The sequence below is a fragment of the Macrobrachium nipponense genome, chromosome 33, assembly GCF_015104395.2.
Source record: "Macrobrachium nipponense isolate FS-2020 chromosome 33, ASM1510439v2, whole genome shotgun sequence".
Classification (NCBI taxonomy): domain Eukaryota; kingdom Metazoa; phylum Arthropoda; class Malacostraca; order Decapoda; family Palaemonidae; genus Macrobrachium; species Macrobrachium nipponense.
The window spans coordinates 28,202,388-28,218,440 of record NC_087219.1 but is presented as its reverse complement, the minus strand read 5'-3'; the positions used below and the strand labels follow the sequence as shown (position 1 = coordinate 28,218,440).

General features: G+C 49.2%; 2 protein-coding genes across 6 annotated transcripts in view; both read left to right on the top strand.

Moving 5' to 3' along the window:
- LOC135203053 (two pore calcium channel protein 1-like) overlaps window positions 1-16,053 on the top strand; it is a 734,396-nt gene that overhangs the window by 221,971 nt on the left and 496,372 nt on the right. The gene's annotated exons all lie outside the window — the stretch shown is intronic.
- The window catches only part of LOC135203050 (uncharacterized), a 153,838-nt gene that overhangs the window by 38,705 nt on the left and 99,080 nt on the right, over window positions 1-16,053 (top strand). The window lies entirely within an intron of this gene.

The following is a 16,053-nucleotide window of genomic DNA, read 5'->3' as shown; positions in this document are numbered from 1 at the left end:
CCACTCTAAATATCAATTGTTCCGATAGGTAATACAAACCCTCGGTCCTTTAACAATAGGAAGGTAACTAGCGGCAGCTGGGACGGTCGTAAGCTTCGAACAAGGGGAGAACGGTAGTTAACTGCTTGTCCGATCGTGCGCGCGCCCGCGCGCCCGAGAGGTGAAGAATCACTTTTGCTTTCGGCCGCGGGTGTGAAGGACGTGTTCGTCATCGCTCTCTGCCCGCTTCATCGTCGTATGCTTTGTTTATATTGTGTTTTCTACTAATGGTTTGGTTTGACTTGAAAATGAAACTGTAAGTACACTGTTTTCATTTTCATTACTTAATTATGAATCAACATGGAGCTATCGCCGTAGAGACGGCGATTTCCGCACTTTTCATGAATTGAACCCTTGAATTATGTCTCGGTGCCGAGGGCGGGCGCACTCGCGCCGAGTCATGTATTTTGGGCGAAAGTGTGTAATTGAAAGATGTAAGTACTCTTTTTCATTATATTTTTGCCCTGTGCGTTCGTTGCCGAGAGCTTGATTGCGCTCGGCAAGAGCCTCTTATTTTGTATGAATAGAATGCAATGAAAGTGGATTCGCAATGCAGTTTTCTTTTCATTTTCATTTATTAATTGCATCAAATTTAATTTTGGATCAATTTCCGCTCTTACCCGGGAATTAATCCTTACGATTTATTGCTGTGAAAGTGAAAATAGCAAGTGCAGTATTGTTCATTTTCATATATATTTATGATAGCATCATATTATTATGGATCAAGTTTCCGCTCTTACCGGGAATTGATTTTTCCCTCTTTAAGTTCTATGAAGTGAATCGCAAGTGCAGTATTCTGTTTCATTTTCATATTACTTTTCACTGCTGTGCGGGGGTAGGGGAAGCGAAGGTCTGCCAGGAAGTCGTCGGAAAGCTCTCCCGCGACTCCCTTGGTATCCGATTCTTCGTCTTCTTTCCTGCCCCCCCCCGCTCAGCTTCCTCGTATTTTGTTTTTGGGGTCTTCCTTCCGTTCGGGGTGGGGCATGTCTCCCCCCCCGTGCGTGAGGGAACCCCTCTTACTAATCTGTCTGTGCTACCGCAGGTGCTACAGCCGTGGGAGACGACCTTGGACAGGTATGGACCACTGCGGCTGCAGGGCGTGCCTAGCATCCACGATCTGCTGCAGAGTCTAGCGAGGTCTGGGGCGGTGACCTTGGAGTGGTCTCCACTACAACCTTCACGGCCGCTTATGCTGCTTCCCCCCCGCTGGTCTACACTCCCCATGCTGTGTCGGTGACGCCGTCTGCCGCTTCTAGGGCCGGTCGCCGCCGTACCGAGGAGGGGTATGCCGCCGCCGCCTGTGTTTTCTTCGTGTTGCCTGCCCCAGACTTCCGCTGTTCCAGCAGCTCGCCCCTGGACCGGCCGCCAGTACCACGCTGGCTGCCGATGATTCTACGAGGCGATGGCTGGGCCCTGCCGTACCTGTCGCTGATGTGGTTCCCGCTACTGGCTTGGCTGTCCCTTCTGTGTTTACCGCTGCCGCTGTTCCTGCCGCTCCTGAGCTGGTTGCTGTTCCTGTCGCTCCTGGTTCCTGCGCCTGTCCATGCTGGTCCTGCCCATGGTGTGTCTTCCCCAGTCCCAGGTCCTTCCGGACAGGTGCAGTCGGGCCGTGTTGCTTCGGCAATAGGCCCGACTCCGGCCTGGATGGAGGACCTGACGACTGTCCTGCGTGAGCTGACGAAGAAGAGGAAGGTGTCATCTTCGTCTTCGTCTGTTGCTGCCTCTTCCCCTTCGACTTCTAAGGCCCATAAGCCGAAGAAGAAGAAGGCTGCCTCCCCCCCCTAAGAAGTCTCCTTCGGGAACTTCTAAGGGCCCGTCCCACCTCGGTGGGACGGGGGGTCCTTCTGCTGGTCCTCCTGCTCCTTCCTCGGGAGCGGGGCCGTCTCCCCTTCCGTAAGGAAGAGATAGACGGGGACCAGAGGAGTATCGGTTAGCTCTGGTACTTCCTCGCCTGGTGCTAGCGGCGATGCCGCTACGCCAGGTTCCGGCTCGGTCTCTCGTTCGCGGGAGATCCCGAGTGTACGCTCTCCCTCGGGAGACCGTGCAGCCAAAGTTTCGGCGCCAGAGTTCGCTCGGCGCCAAGACCACGGCACGGAGCAGAAGGCTGGCGAGAACCGCTCAGGTGACTCTCGCCAGGCCAGCGGCCGCTCTCGCAGCGACCAGCTGGTAACCGGGTTTTGTTATTCCCCCTAAGAAGACTCCTTCGGGAACTTCGAAGGGCTCGTCACATTCCGGTGTGACGGGGGTGGGGTTCTTCTGCTGGTCCTCCTGTTTCCTTCGGGAACGGGGCCCGTCTCCCCTTCTGAGAAGAAGAAGAAGACGGGGACCAAGGGTGTGCTGGCTACCGCTGGTACACCCTCGCCTGGTCTTGGCAGCTCTGCTGCTAAGCCAGGTACTGGCTCGGTTTCTCGTCCGCGAGAAGTTCCGAGTGTACGATCTCCTTCGGGTGACCGTGCAGCCAAAGTTAAGACGCCTGAGTTCACTCAGCGTCATGACCGAGGCACGGAGCAGAAGACTGTCGAGAGCCGCTCAGGTGACTCTCGCCAGGCCAGCGGCCGCTCTCGCAGCGACCAGCCGGTACCTCGGGTGGACGTGACGGTCTCTGACCGGCCACGGATTGAGGCTGGGAAGAGGTCCCCCAGGTCCCCTCGACCGACGGTACCAGCCTCGGCTGGTACCAGCGGTTTGACGTGCCGCGAGGACGCTCACCGGTCTCACGGCGAAAGCGAGCTCTGCAGGTCACCTGACCGCCGCTCCCACAGGGACCGGGCGGATACGGTGACCAGCAGCAGCTCGTCTGACGCACGGGACCGGGGTCGACGTGCTCAGTCGAGCCGCTCGCCACAGGTGAGCGGCACGGCCAGGCCTGCAGATCGATCCCCACCGCGGGTTGGTGATCGGCTGCAGCCCCCCACGTAACGCTGGTCCTGCCAGCGAGCGGGGCGGGGAGCGTCAAGGTCTGGTCTCTCCACTACCTTCAACTTCCTCGGGCTACACCGGGAAGAGCGAGGTAGCTAGGAGTGATCGTGAGAGGTGCGCCGCTCACGATCCCGTCACGACGCCGCACGTGCCACGTATGGTCTTAGGACCAACCAGGACGTACGCGCAAGTGATTGGAGGCGACCGTCAGGGGGAGAGGGGTAGCGTCAGTTCTGTCTCTCCGATACCTTCAACTTCCTCGGCATACGCCAGGAAGAGCGAGGTATATAGGAGTGATCGTGAGAGATGCGCCGCTCACGATCCCGTCACGACGCCGCACGTGCCAGGTTGGTCTTAGGACCAACCAGGACGTACGCGCAAGTGATTGGAGGCAACCGTCAGGGATCTGTTGCTGGTCCTTCTTCTGAAGGAGGAGGGTCCTGGGAGCTGCTCTTGTAGGAGGGACTGGACGGTCCTACTCCTCAAGACGCTGTAACTTCCGAGATTCAGAGTAACTTTACCCAGGTTATTGCACTGATTCGTCAGCACAACGACCGGGGGGAAGGATCGCCGCTCCCACCAGCAGAGCCCATGTCTCTGCTCGAGTCGTTTTGGGGCCCGAGAGGGAACCCAAACCGACGGTGGGTATGCCGCGATCGGAGCTTGCCGATTCTGTCTTGAACCAGAGTCTCTCGTCTCCGGACAAGAAGGCTCTCTCAGTTCTGGCCGGTCCGATCAAGCTACTTCCACCTCCTCTACTGCGACAGCGGCGTTTCTACGTGTCTTCGGACACCGTATTTAAATACTCCTTCGGTCCTCCTGAGAGGTTTCGACCTCGACGAGGACTGGAATGAGTCGGAGGACGGTATCGGCTCTCTCCTGTCAGGTGTCGATCAGCCCCACCCAGACGACGTTCACAGTGGCGGCAGACCCTTACCTACAGTGAGAGTTCGTAACCCTCCTCGGGGAAAACGTTTTCTCCTGACGATACGTTTTCCCAGACTCTGAGAGGCCATCGCCGCAAGGCGATGGCTGCTCATACTCTTCTCCAACTGCTAGTTCCACTGGGAAGGCGAGCGAGTATCCAATTCCTCCCCCATTCCCTCTCTCCTTACGGCTACGAGGGAAAGGGGAAGGATCCTACAGAGATTTCTCTGTAGGATCCCACGTTGGGGACTGCGCTACCAGGGGGGACCTTCGGGTCCTACCTGACGTAAGCCCCGGTCGTTGAGGAGGGATCCTGCCCCATTCTCGATTTCTACGGGAATCGAGAGGACCACCAGCCAATATCGTTTGACGAATTCGGATGGGGTTTCGCAGACTGCTTAGAATTCTACGGAATTTCTAGCGCATTCAGAGTGTTAGAGTTTCTACGATCTCCAAACACTTAGGCGGAGACCACGGTCCAAAGTGAGCGAGACGAGAATCCCCGATATGTTACACGATAATCGGGAACCTCGCTTATGCTCGAATTCCTGTAATTTCTAGCATTAGGAAGAAGACTGCTGCTGAAAGAAGACTATCTCACAGTAGGCGACCAACCTGGAATAGAGAAGAACGGACGGGAATATCCAGTTTGGCTGGAACTATCGTCTTAGTATTCTGTTCACCATTGAAGCTTTCCTTCGAGGAAGACTTCTCCTTCACTCTCTTTAATAGAGAACGAAGGTGGTCGATCTCCAATCCTTATTTTGTTTTCTTGAAGGAAAGAATTTAGGATGGAGATCGTTGTTCAGAATCCTACAAATATACTACGTATATTAACCTCGCGACATGATTCTGCTAAGCAGTTGAATGGTCCGAGGGGTAGGCGCATATCCTGGTTATTCTACGGATTGCGACTTAGACGAAAAGTATTCTAATTGAACTGCAACCCCGGGTTGCCTGCAACCTCCCAGGAGTTTCCAGTTTCAATTTTATATACTTATGGTGTTGTCACAACAACACCATTTAAGCTTTTATATTTACCGAAATTCGTTTCGCTTAAATATAATTGCTCGAGCATATCTTTTTATGCTCGGTGGTTCTAGCCGAACGCATTCCTTCGTGGAAAGGATTACTTGGCAACTCAGGATGACGAGTCAGCGACAGCTACTGCGTATTGAATTGCCCGAGGCATTTCAGTATCAGCTGGCGCTTTGAGATAGACGGTTGTTTATGTCTTTCTCACCTGCTTTGATTGAATAACAACCGTATCTCTGCCCAACAATCACGGACTTAAGTCTCTGATTAACGGGGATTCTCGCATACATGAATGACCATCTACTGCTGTGAAACGCTAGTATTCATCGTCTTCGGTATTGCGAGAATTTTAAACAGAGATATCTATTCGACTCTCATCTTTCTGTTTACCGCACGGTAACAGAATTCTGTAATAGTCTCTTGCTGCATCGTATCCCGATAATGCTAATGATTTTTGCGGAATCTGAGTTTGTCCTCAAAATATCTTGTATTCGGAGGTGTACAATTGTTCATTGTTCACCCCGGATTAGCAGATGTATTGAAAGACATCGCCTACTCCCACACCTGCCAGCTCTACTTCCAAACGTTCAGCCCATGAGAAGCAGTTCTTCAAGCGGCCCTCCCCTGTGTTTCATTACTGAAGAACGCCCCGCTTTCATTGCACAACGGACAGCAATGAAATGGCGGTTAGCGTTTTCAGTCATTTGTAAGCACAGGTTTAGAATCTTGAGATTCCTTCTCTCGATTCAGCTGGAAGACGTAGGTTGCATTCATTGCCTACCTTCGTCTTCAACGTCACATAGTGTTGTTTCTCCTTAAGCTGAGATTCAACGTCTATGAGATTTTCTTGCCATCAGGGACCTCGGTCTTTTGAAGGCAATTGACTTTCGCCTTTTGAGCTTATGCATTAAGAGAATCATCGCCGCGCCGTCCGGCATCGGTGACTAACAAATATTTTATTTGTTTGGTCTCTCAGCATAACTCTTTAAAGGGCGAAGGTCACGTGACTTACCCGGATGCTTGGACAACTTGCCTCTACTGATTCCGAACCAGTCAGTCGGCAGCTGTCAGAGCGCCCGAGTCAGTTACGAACTATGCTGTGGACTTAGTTCGGTTGTTCCAGAGCAATCATTACTTCGTCTTAATAGCTTGTCAGTATGAGTACTGTACATAACCAAAGTCGAGAAGAGGGATAGGTCATACGACTATTCCCTTCTTTTCGTCTTAGGTAACTGCATGACTTCTCTTGAGAAGTCAAGCACAAAGGGATGGGGATTTGTGACGCTCGATTTCGTACCGATCTTCGTAGCGAAGACTCAGAACCCTTCGGTAACTGACGATTGGTTCGAGTCCTTCACAATACCCTCCCTAATGGACTTCACCGCCTCCGATACGAAGGCTATGCTGCTTTGTCCTGTGAAGGTGCGACGGAGCTGTCTGAAGAAACTCGACACCCAGGATGAGTGTGGACGCCTCTTCATCATTCTCTCGCGTTCCGCAAGAACTTCTCCGTGGCGCAGGTAATGAAGGCAGGCGCCTGGTCCAACCGGACCGCATGCACCTCCTTCTACCTTCAGGATATTGCCCACAGTTCCTTGGATCTTTTTCCTTGGGAACCGTGGTGGTTGCTCAACACGTTGTGTAGTTAACCCAGACCCTCGCAGGCTGAACAGCATCGAGTCCTGGTGTGACCGTAAGAATGGATGAGGAATGAGAGTGTGACTGGCTCCTCTTCCCATCTTTTTCTTCCCTCTACCTTTGGGTAGAGGGACACGGTCGTCACCCTGCTGGGTAAGGACGAGATGCAGGTGAGCTACTCAATAGAGCACCATCCTATCCATTTCAGTAGGGATAGGAGTAAATATCCACCACTTCCTCCAACAAGGGGGGAGGAAGTGGATGCCAAATTGAGACAAACCCATCATTTTATGATTGTCTCTTGCAAACAGGAACAAGTTCTTGCTTGCTGGTACGAAGAGATACGCTTGCCTCTCTCTTAGTACTTGGCCCAGAGGTCTGACCATTGATCCTGCGGTGCACACCCCGATCAATCGGACAGAGGTTTGGATCCCTCCCTTGCTCTTACGACCAGGGAGGCACTCCAGGGTTGGACGAACACCAGTCTGTTCACCAAAAAGACTCAGATTCCTCCCACCAAGAAGTGAGTCTTCCTATTGTTAAAGGACCGAGGGTTTGTATTACGTATCGGAACAAATGACAATTTGTCGAAAATTGCATTTTTCCTAACTATACAAACCTGAGGTCCTTTACATATAGTCCCACCTCATGCCACCCCTCACTCTGCAACTTTTTGCATGGGCCTAAAGCAAAAGTGATTCTTCACCTCTCGGGCGCGCGGGCGCGCGCACGATCGGACAAGCAGTTAACTACCGTTCTCCCCTTGTTCGAAGCTTACGACCGTCCCAGCTGCCGCTAGTTACCTTCCTATTGTTAAAGGACCTCAGGTTTGTATAGTTAGGAAAAATGCAATTTTCGACAAATTGTCATACTTTGAATTTTGAGAGATGTTTATTGGTAGGCTCTCTCTCTCTCTCTCTCTCTCTCTCTCTCTCTCTCTCTCTCTCTCTCTCTCTCTCTCTCTCTTACGGAAAACCAAAATACAGATACATATTACACAATCTCAACAGCAATACAAACCACAAAATTTTATCTCACTCTCTCTCTCTCTCTCAAGGACGTTGTCAAATGAAACTCCCGTAACTCCTCATAGCGCCTCAGTTATGTATCGGTGGTGCCAGTATTCTATTATTGCTGCCGATAACTGGAAATTGGCGCATTTCAGTACCAAAAATTGAGATTTTCAGCATCCATGGAAAAAATGCATATTTGTTATGTTTATATTTTATATTACGGTACTAATACGTAAATATTACATATGCTAATTTTATGTCTCGTTATGATGCAACCCCCTTAAAACTAGCTTCAAAATCAGGTCTTCAAAAGTCACAAAATACACAAGTATATATGGTAACCAAAAGGTAGCTTTATAAACAAATGATTTTTGTAATTTCGCAGTCGTCTTGTACTACCGATATGAGATAAATTTGTGAAAATTTCCCATAAGGTTTAATTTCTTCATATCTAAAGGTTGTCTTATACATGGAAATATACGGTATTTGTCTTTGAAAAATATATTTATTTTTGTACTGAATAGCTGTTTCATTGGAAGGAGAGTTGTTGCTATTCTAACATTGAATCACAGGGGCTTGGAGCTACCAAACGGCTGAGCGCCTTCATCTGAGAGCCCAGGAGTTCTAGAGACTAACAAAGGATCATGCAATGGGTTAGTTCTTTGTTGGAAACACATCACAGTTAACTCACATTTCATGGGTTCTGTATTTGGTTACTTGCAGAATTTTTTAATCAATAATTAAAACAAATATATTTTCTGGGCTCAGCTCGTGTCGCTGCGCGAAATATCCTTTAATCTATTATTTCTAGGGTAAATGTACTAACACATACCAGAGAATAAATAAATAAAGAAAAAGGTCAGTACAACTGACTCGCTCACCCTCCAAGAGGGTGTCGGTATGAACACTATGGCGAGTGAGACCACTACCACGAGCCGAATGCCAATAGAAATCTCCCACTACAAAATCCCCACAAGAGGAGAGCCGACCCACAGAGTGGGCAGCAACTACTACTACTCCATCCCATGCTGCCGACTGCTGCGCCTCTGGTGGCCATCCTTTTCAGTTAGCGCACACGGTATCCACGTGCCCTTTTTTACTCTGTGTTATTTGTGCCCTTTTCTTTGGATTTATTTATCATGGAGCGTGTAGCCATCGCAGCAGCTAAGTTAAGTACTCAGTGTTTATTGCTAATTGGTTTTTTCCGGTCCTGGGCCCGTATTTGCCGTTTTTTAGGTATAAATACGAACTCTAGGTCGGAAGCATGGCAGCATGGTCTGCCTCGTGGCGGGTTCGTTCTTGGTCTCCCATACCCAGAACATTCCCTTACTTTAGTACGCTCTATTTTAAGCATCCGTTTTGTTTAGGGTACTGTCTACACGGTTTTTGTCATGCATGCATGTCTTTTACCTTATGTAGGCTCCTTCTATCCAGACCCTAGCCTCGGCTCTTAGTATCGGCCCCAGCTAGCTTTGAGTGGCAGACTTTCCTTCGGGTTAGTCGTACACTCCTGGATTTTTTCTCCTACTATTTGTTTTCCTCCTTTCATATTTATTTTATATTATATTATATTTTGTTAGGTTAGTGTAGGCGTCTGGCTCATTTAGCCTAGGTTAGGGCCCATAGGGCCCATATGCTACCGCTCCTCAGTTCGGTTGCTTCCCGATAGCATCTCTCTGATCAGCCGGTTGTGTCTTCTAGGCCCTTTGTGTTCCATTGTTTTGTTGTTATCGCCCCGTGGTCACTACGTGATCACGGAGCAGCCAGACGCCTGTCCAGTCATCCTCCCCCCTCCCGCTCTTCCATAGAGCGGGGGGTGGGTGGGTTGGTCTACCCATGCTCGCTCCGCATACCCGAGCCTGCCTCCCTCTCCCCCCAGGCGGAGGGAGTAGAGGGACGGGACAGACCCAGACTGGACTCGACCTCTCCAGCTTCTCGGTCCGGCCGGATGGTAAAGGTGGGGGGGGACTGGCCTTTCCCCCCCCTCCGTTGCTACTCCGTCGCTCCGTTGCTAGCCCGTGTCTGTTTGTCCTCTCGCCCTTTCCCACCTTACTGGGGCTCCTTTGCCACCGGAGCCCCGGCATCCAGCGGAAAGGTGCTAGTCCACCCAGAAGGGTGGACCGGGATATACAGTTGGTCCCTACTAACCACTCCGTTTCGCTGAGTCACGACACTCCGCCACGCACTGGACTTAGTCCGGTACGTTCGTATTTTATAGGTTTAAGTTCTGTTATGGTAAACTAGTAAGTTTATCTTAAGCTACCTTAAACCATCCCCCCTCCCTTACCTGTCTCACCGGATCTCTCCGGGGTTATAGCCTATTCAGGCGTTAAGGGAGGGGTTATGCCCAAAATTTTTCCGAGCTCCGGCATGCAACGGAGTTCTTCTGTCCTTTAGCCTGTAAGTGATAGCCTTTAAGATACTCATGTGTCTTTTCACTTACAGACCACCAACTGTGAGCATCCGGGATGCGCCGCCACACTTCAAGACCCATGTGGACATGAAGTTTGCCGGTCCCATGCTCCATGCGCGACTCCGCACGGGGACATCCAGGTCTGGTATCACGAGACGTGTACCATCTGTTATGATCTGGTGAGCCAGCTTTTAGACGGGGTAAGTATTCCAACTCCGTTAGCCAGTCCCCATTTTGTTATAATTCTTAAGTTTTCTAAATTCATCTTTCAAACTTAAGATAAAAATTCATGGGGTTTTGCAGCCCCTATAATTTTAAGTTAAGCTTTTAATTTAGTTTTAGTTTTAAGTTTAATCTTAAAATCTAATCAATACCCTCTCTTCCAGGCCCCGGCTGTGAGGGATACCGCACTGGCAACCCTGCGGGCCTGGGTCGGCGGTTTTGGGAAGAACGCCGCCAAGGGTATGCCCTACATTCTTGAAAAGAAGTTGGCGGTACTGATCTTCCCCGGAGGCAAGTCTACAGGCTACGTCGACCCAGCAGAGGCGGCCCCGACTATAGCTTTCATTCAGCAACAGCTTGCTGCCTCATTGACGGATCAAGGCCAGGACATCTCCTCGGAAGTCGCGACATTGGACATTAATATTGAACCTATGGTAGGTGTAGACGACCTGTTGGTCGAGGTAGGTACGTTGGACGCCCAAGGGATGCCCTTGGGTGCTACTGGATCTTCTACCCCTGCAACCTCTCCATCCTTCCAAGGCTTTACAGGTGCAGAATTATATACTTCTCCTGACGCTTCCGTTAGACCCAAGGTCAAAGGTCAAGCTGTAAAAACCTTGACTAAGACGTCGTCGTCGTCTAAGAAGACGGCGTCGGCGTCATCTTCCTCTCGTAAGTCTCCGGCTAGAAATCCCGGAGCAGAGAAGTCTAAAGCTTCTGGGTCCGGCTCTAAATCCTCTAGGAGTAGATCCTCCAGGGAGAGATCACGCACTCCGGCAGAGTCGACAGTTCCACTACCCTTGGTTCCGGTTCAGAGCCACCCTTCCACCTCCGCAGCAGCTCCGGCTTTGGATTTCAACGCGGGTCTGTTGCAACAAGTGGGCGATCTGGTTGGTTCTCTGAAAACCAGTATGGAACAAATGTTCTCCCGGTTGTCCGATAGGATCAACTCTCAGGACAATATTATAGCCGGACTGAGCCAAGCTCCACTAGCTTCTCCCCCACCGTTCAGCACGGGGGGAGCCCAGTTACCCCCGTATGACTCTCTACCTCCGTTCTCAATGAACAATCCTTGGAGAGTAGCGTCATACGCCCCCTTCCAAGACGGGCTTATCTCTATCCCGGAATGTGGAACTCGGAGGATTGAAGACTTCGAGTTTTACCCGGAAGACCTTCAGCCTCCGTTCATCGGCTACGCCAGGCTCACCGCCTCGGCCATGACTCGGGACGATAAGGTGCCGAAAGAGACAGTCCTCTATTCAAGAGACCAGGCTCAGAGAGAATGGCTCAGGTGTCTAGAGGACATGGATTGTTCCAATACAAAGATTCAACCATTTAAGAGTCCTTTTACGATCTTTACAATGGAAGAGAGTACCCCGCTCCCTTTCTTGACAAAGATCGCTACAACCACCATTCCAGCAGCCCAGAAGGGGGATTCGATGCCTCAGCTGAAAGAAGCAGATCCTACGTCTCCTTTGCTTCCCTCAGCCGGTGAGTTGTGGGAATATTTACCCAACACCTTTTCAGCGGGCAAACTCAAACCAGACTGTGCTATGGAGCAGTTTGGTGAGAAGCTACCTAGGCTTCCGGATAGCCTTATTCAGGCGGAATTTGATGCGAAATCCAGGTTAGCCAGGTCTATTAATACCATGGCCATGACCGAGGTGGCTACCATTTCCTATGGTTCTGAGCCACTCTTTAAGCTTCTCACCAAGTCTCTGACTCAAACGGTGCAGTCTGATATGTTTGAGTTCGCCACGGCTAGGACGAATTGTAGGAAACATGTCCTCCAAGAAGCAACAATTCGGCATGAGCCGAATAAGTTGCTTACATCGAGCATCTGGGGAGCAGACCTCTTCCCAGAGGCGATGGTGAAGGAGGTCCAGGCAGAGGCTACGAGATTAAACCAAAGCCTTAAAGATCGTTGGGGTCTTACGGCCAAGAGACGCCAAGATCAAGTGGCCAAAGGTAAGGCTCAAAGGAAACCCAGACGTTTCCAGCCCTACCAGAAGAAACAGCCACGCTTTACTCAGCAGGTTCCAGCTGTCCCGTTGGTGCAAGCAGCCCAACCTTCTACCTCCAAGGCTCAGTCGCAGCCGATCTATGTTATTTCCCCCCAGCCTCAACCCTCCACCTCTTACGCTCTCTCTCCAGCCTACAATCAAGTCTTCGAGGGTCAGGCTTCCCAAAAGTATGACCGCTCGGGGAAGGGAGGCAGAGGTAAGCGATCCTTTCGTGGGAGAGGATCGGGAGGGCCCTTCAATAGAGGAAAGCATTTCAGGGGAGGCCGAGGAGGCTACCAAAACCAATGAGGATTTTCAGGTAGGAGGGAGACTGTTTCACTTCCGCCACCGGTGGAACTTCAGCAATTGGGCGCAGAGCATTGTGTCAAAAGGCCTGGGTTGGAGCTGGATAGCGGACCCGCCCCCATCCAGACCTTTCCGCCAACTTCCATCCAAAGAATTGACGGAGTATGCGGAGGACCTCCTTCAGAAAGGAGCTATAGCGAGAGTCAACAGGTTAAAATTTCAAGGACGCTTATTCAGCGTGCAAAGAAAGGCTCACAAAAAAGAAGGGTAATCTTAGACTTGTCCCGCTTAAAACTTAGCATTCGCTGCGACAAGTTCAAGATGCTCACGATCTCGCAGGTACGGACCTTACTTCCCCGTGGGGCCGTCACCACCTCTATCGATCTTACAGACGCTTACTATCATATCCCTATTGCAAGACACTTCCGTCCGTATCTGGGCTTCAAAATAGGAGACCAGACATTCTCCTTCAAGGTAGTTCCTTTCGGGCTCAACGTAGCACCCAGGGTGTTCACGAAGCTGGCGGAAGTGGTGGTTCAACAACTAAGGTCGCAAGGGGTTATGGTAGTAGCGTATCTCGACGATTGGTTAATCTGGGCTCCAACAGTCGAGGAATGCCACAAAGCAACACTGAAAGTGATTCAGTTCCTGGAATATCTAGGTTTCAAGATAAACAGGACCAAGTCAAGACTCACTCCAGAGTCAAACTTTCAGTGGCTGGGCATTCAATGGAATCTATCCTCCCATACTCTGTCGATTCCATCAACCAAGAGGAAAGAAATAGCGAAGTCAGTCAAGCAATTTCTGAGTCACAAACTGGCGTCGAGAAGAACTCAGGAAAGGATTCTGGGTTCACTCCAGTTTGCATCAGTGACAAACATCTTGATGAAAGCCAAACTGAAAGACCTAACCAGAATATGGCGCTCACGAGCAAATGTCAGGTCCAGGGACAAATTATCCTCAGTCCCTCAGATTCTACGGAATCGACTTCGGCCGTGGGCAAAAGTCAAGAACTTATCGATATCAGTGCCCCTTCAGTTTCCTCCTCCGGGGATTACCATCCACACAGACGCTTCATTAAGCGGTTGGGGAGGATATTCCCAGTTCAAAAGAGTTCAGGGAACTTGGTCACCTCAGTTCCGTCAGTTCCATATAAACGTACTGGAAGCAATGGCAGTGTTCTTGACTCTAAAAAGGTTACGTCCGCCAAAGTACTCCCACATAAAGCTAGTCTTGGACAGCGCAGTGGTAGTACATTGTATAAACAGGGGAGGCTCCAAATCACGTCATCTAAATCATGTCATGGTAGCCATCTTCTCCCTGGCGGACAAGTTCAGTTGGCACCTCTCCTCCACCCATATAGCTGGAGTGAGAAACGTCATAGCAGATGCTCTATCCCGATCAGTACCTCTAGAGTCGGAATGGTCACTGGACAACAGTTCGTTCCAATGGATTCTTCAGAGAGTTCCAGGCCTACAAGTGGATCTCTTCGCATCCCAAGCGAACCACAAACTCCCATGTTATGTGGCCCCCAACCTGGACCCTCTGGCCTATGCCACGGACGCCCTGGCCCTAAACTGGAACAACTGGGAGAAGATTTATGTCTTTCCTCCAGTGAATCTTCTCATGAAGGTACTGAACAAACTCAGGACATTCAAGGGTCAAGTGGCTCTAGTAGCCCCAGACTGGCCGAAGAGCAATTGGTACCCTCTAATTCTGGACTGGGTCTTCGCCCTCTTCGGATTCCCAGTCCCAAGCTCTCCCAGTCAGTACAAACGAAGACTGTGTTCGCTTCCTCAGGGATTCTCAAAACCCTAACTTTATGGATTTCATGAAGTTTGCAGCGAAAAGGGATGCGAATATTGACCCTCAAAATATTCTCTTCTTGGAATCCGATAAAAGAGATTCAACTTTGAGACAGTATGATGCTGCTGTCAAAAAGTTAGCAACCTTCCTAAGAGAATCAGATATTAGAATCATGACAATCAATTCAGCTATATCCTTTTTCAGATCGTTATTCGAAAAAGGATTAGCAGATAGCACCATTACGACAAACAAGTCAGCCTTGAAAAAGATTTTTCAATTTGGTTTCAACATAGACTTGACAGACTCCTACTTCTCGTCTATTCCCAAGGCTTGTGCTAGACTTAGACCTTCTGTAAGGCCTACGTCAGTATCATGGTTCTTAAATGATGTCCTAAAGCTGGCTTCAGAAACTAATAATGACACATGTTCATTTATAATGCTTTTAAGAAAAACTCTATTTTTATTAAGCTTGGCCTCAGGAGCTAGAATTTCAGAACTGTCGGCATTATCCAGAGATCCGGATCATATTCAGTTCCTTCCCACGGGGGAAGTGCTACTTTCTCCGGAACGTAGTTTTATAGCTAAGAATGAAGATCCTTTGATGAGGTGGGAACCATGGAAGGTACTACCCCTTCCACAAGATATATCTCTTTGCCCAGTATCGACCTTACGAGCCTTTCTGTCTAGGACCTCCTCATCCTCATCGGGTCCTCTCTTTATGAGAGAAAAAGGTGGTACTTTATCTATTAAAGGCATCAGGCAGCAAATCTTGTACTTTATTAAACAAGCCAATCCTGACTCTTTTCCGAAAGCACATGATGTCAGGGCAGTAGCCACCTCAATTAACTATTTCCAACATATGAACTTCGATGAGTTGAAAAAATATACTGGATGGAAATCGCCGACAGTATTTAAACGTCATTACTTAAAGTCCTTGGAAGCTCTGAAATTTTCAGCAGTGGCGGCGGGTAACATAGTTTCCCCCGACTCTGCCTAATCTTTAGTAGAAGATCCAGTCCTCCTTTCTACCTGTCTCACCCAACAGTTCGTCTATTCCTGCCTTGTTCATCTACGATTACCTTGTGTCTTAGCTGCTTTTATGATGATATGGTGGGTGTCCCTTATTTTTTTGCTAGGGACACTCACAATCGATTGTATATATTGATCTCTTGGATGTGATCCCCTTATTTTTATGCTAGGGGATACATCTTAATTGCATTGGTTACGGGTTTTGTATATTAAGTTATATGCATTCCTTTATATATTATTATTATTGAAGTTTGTTCTGTTCAACTTATTGTCCTAATTGCTCTAAAGTTCTTGATACATATCAATACACAGATACTATTTCAGAACATATATGCCATGTAAGCCCTGTATATATGTAAATTACCTTAGGTTAAGAAATATTATTAGCATTAAGTTAATTTAAACAATATTTCTATTTTTGTATCATTGTGTATATGTATCTTTATTAGCAATTATATTCTTTTATTTTATTTTATCTTTTATTTGAGACCTCTTTTTTGTTTTGTTGAAATTTATTTACAATCTTGTGCTATTTCTCTGGTACGATTTCGCGCAGCGACACGAGCTGAGCCCAGAAAAGGGATTTTGACGTTAGGAAAAATCTATTTCTGGGCGATTGGCTCGTGTCGCCAGCGAAATCCCACCCTACCCATCCCATCGCTCAAGATTGTCTGCTAACTTCAGGATGGCCACCAGAGGCGCA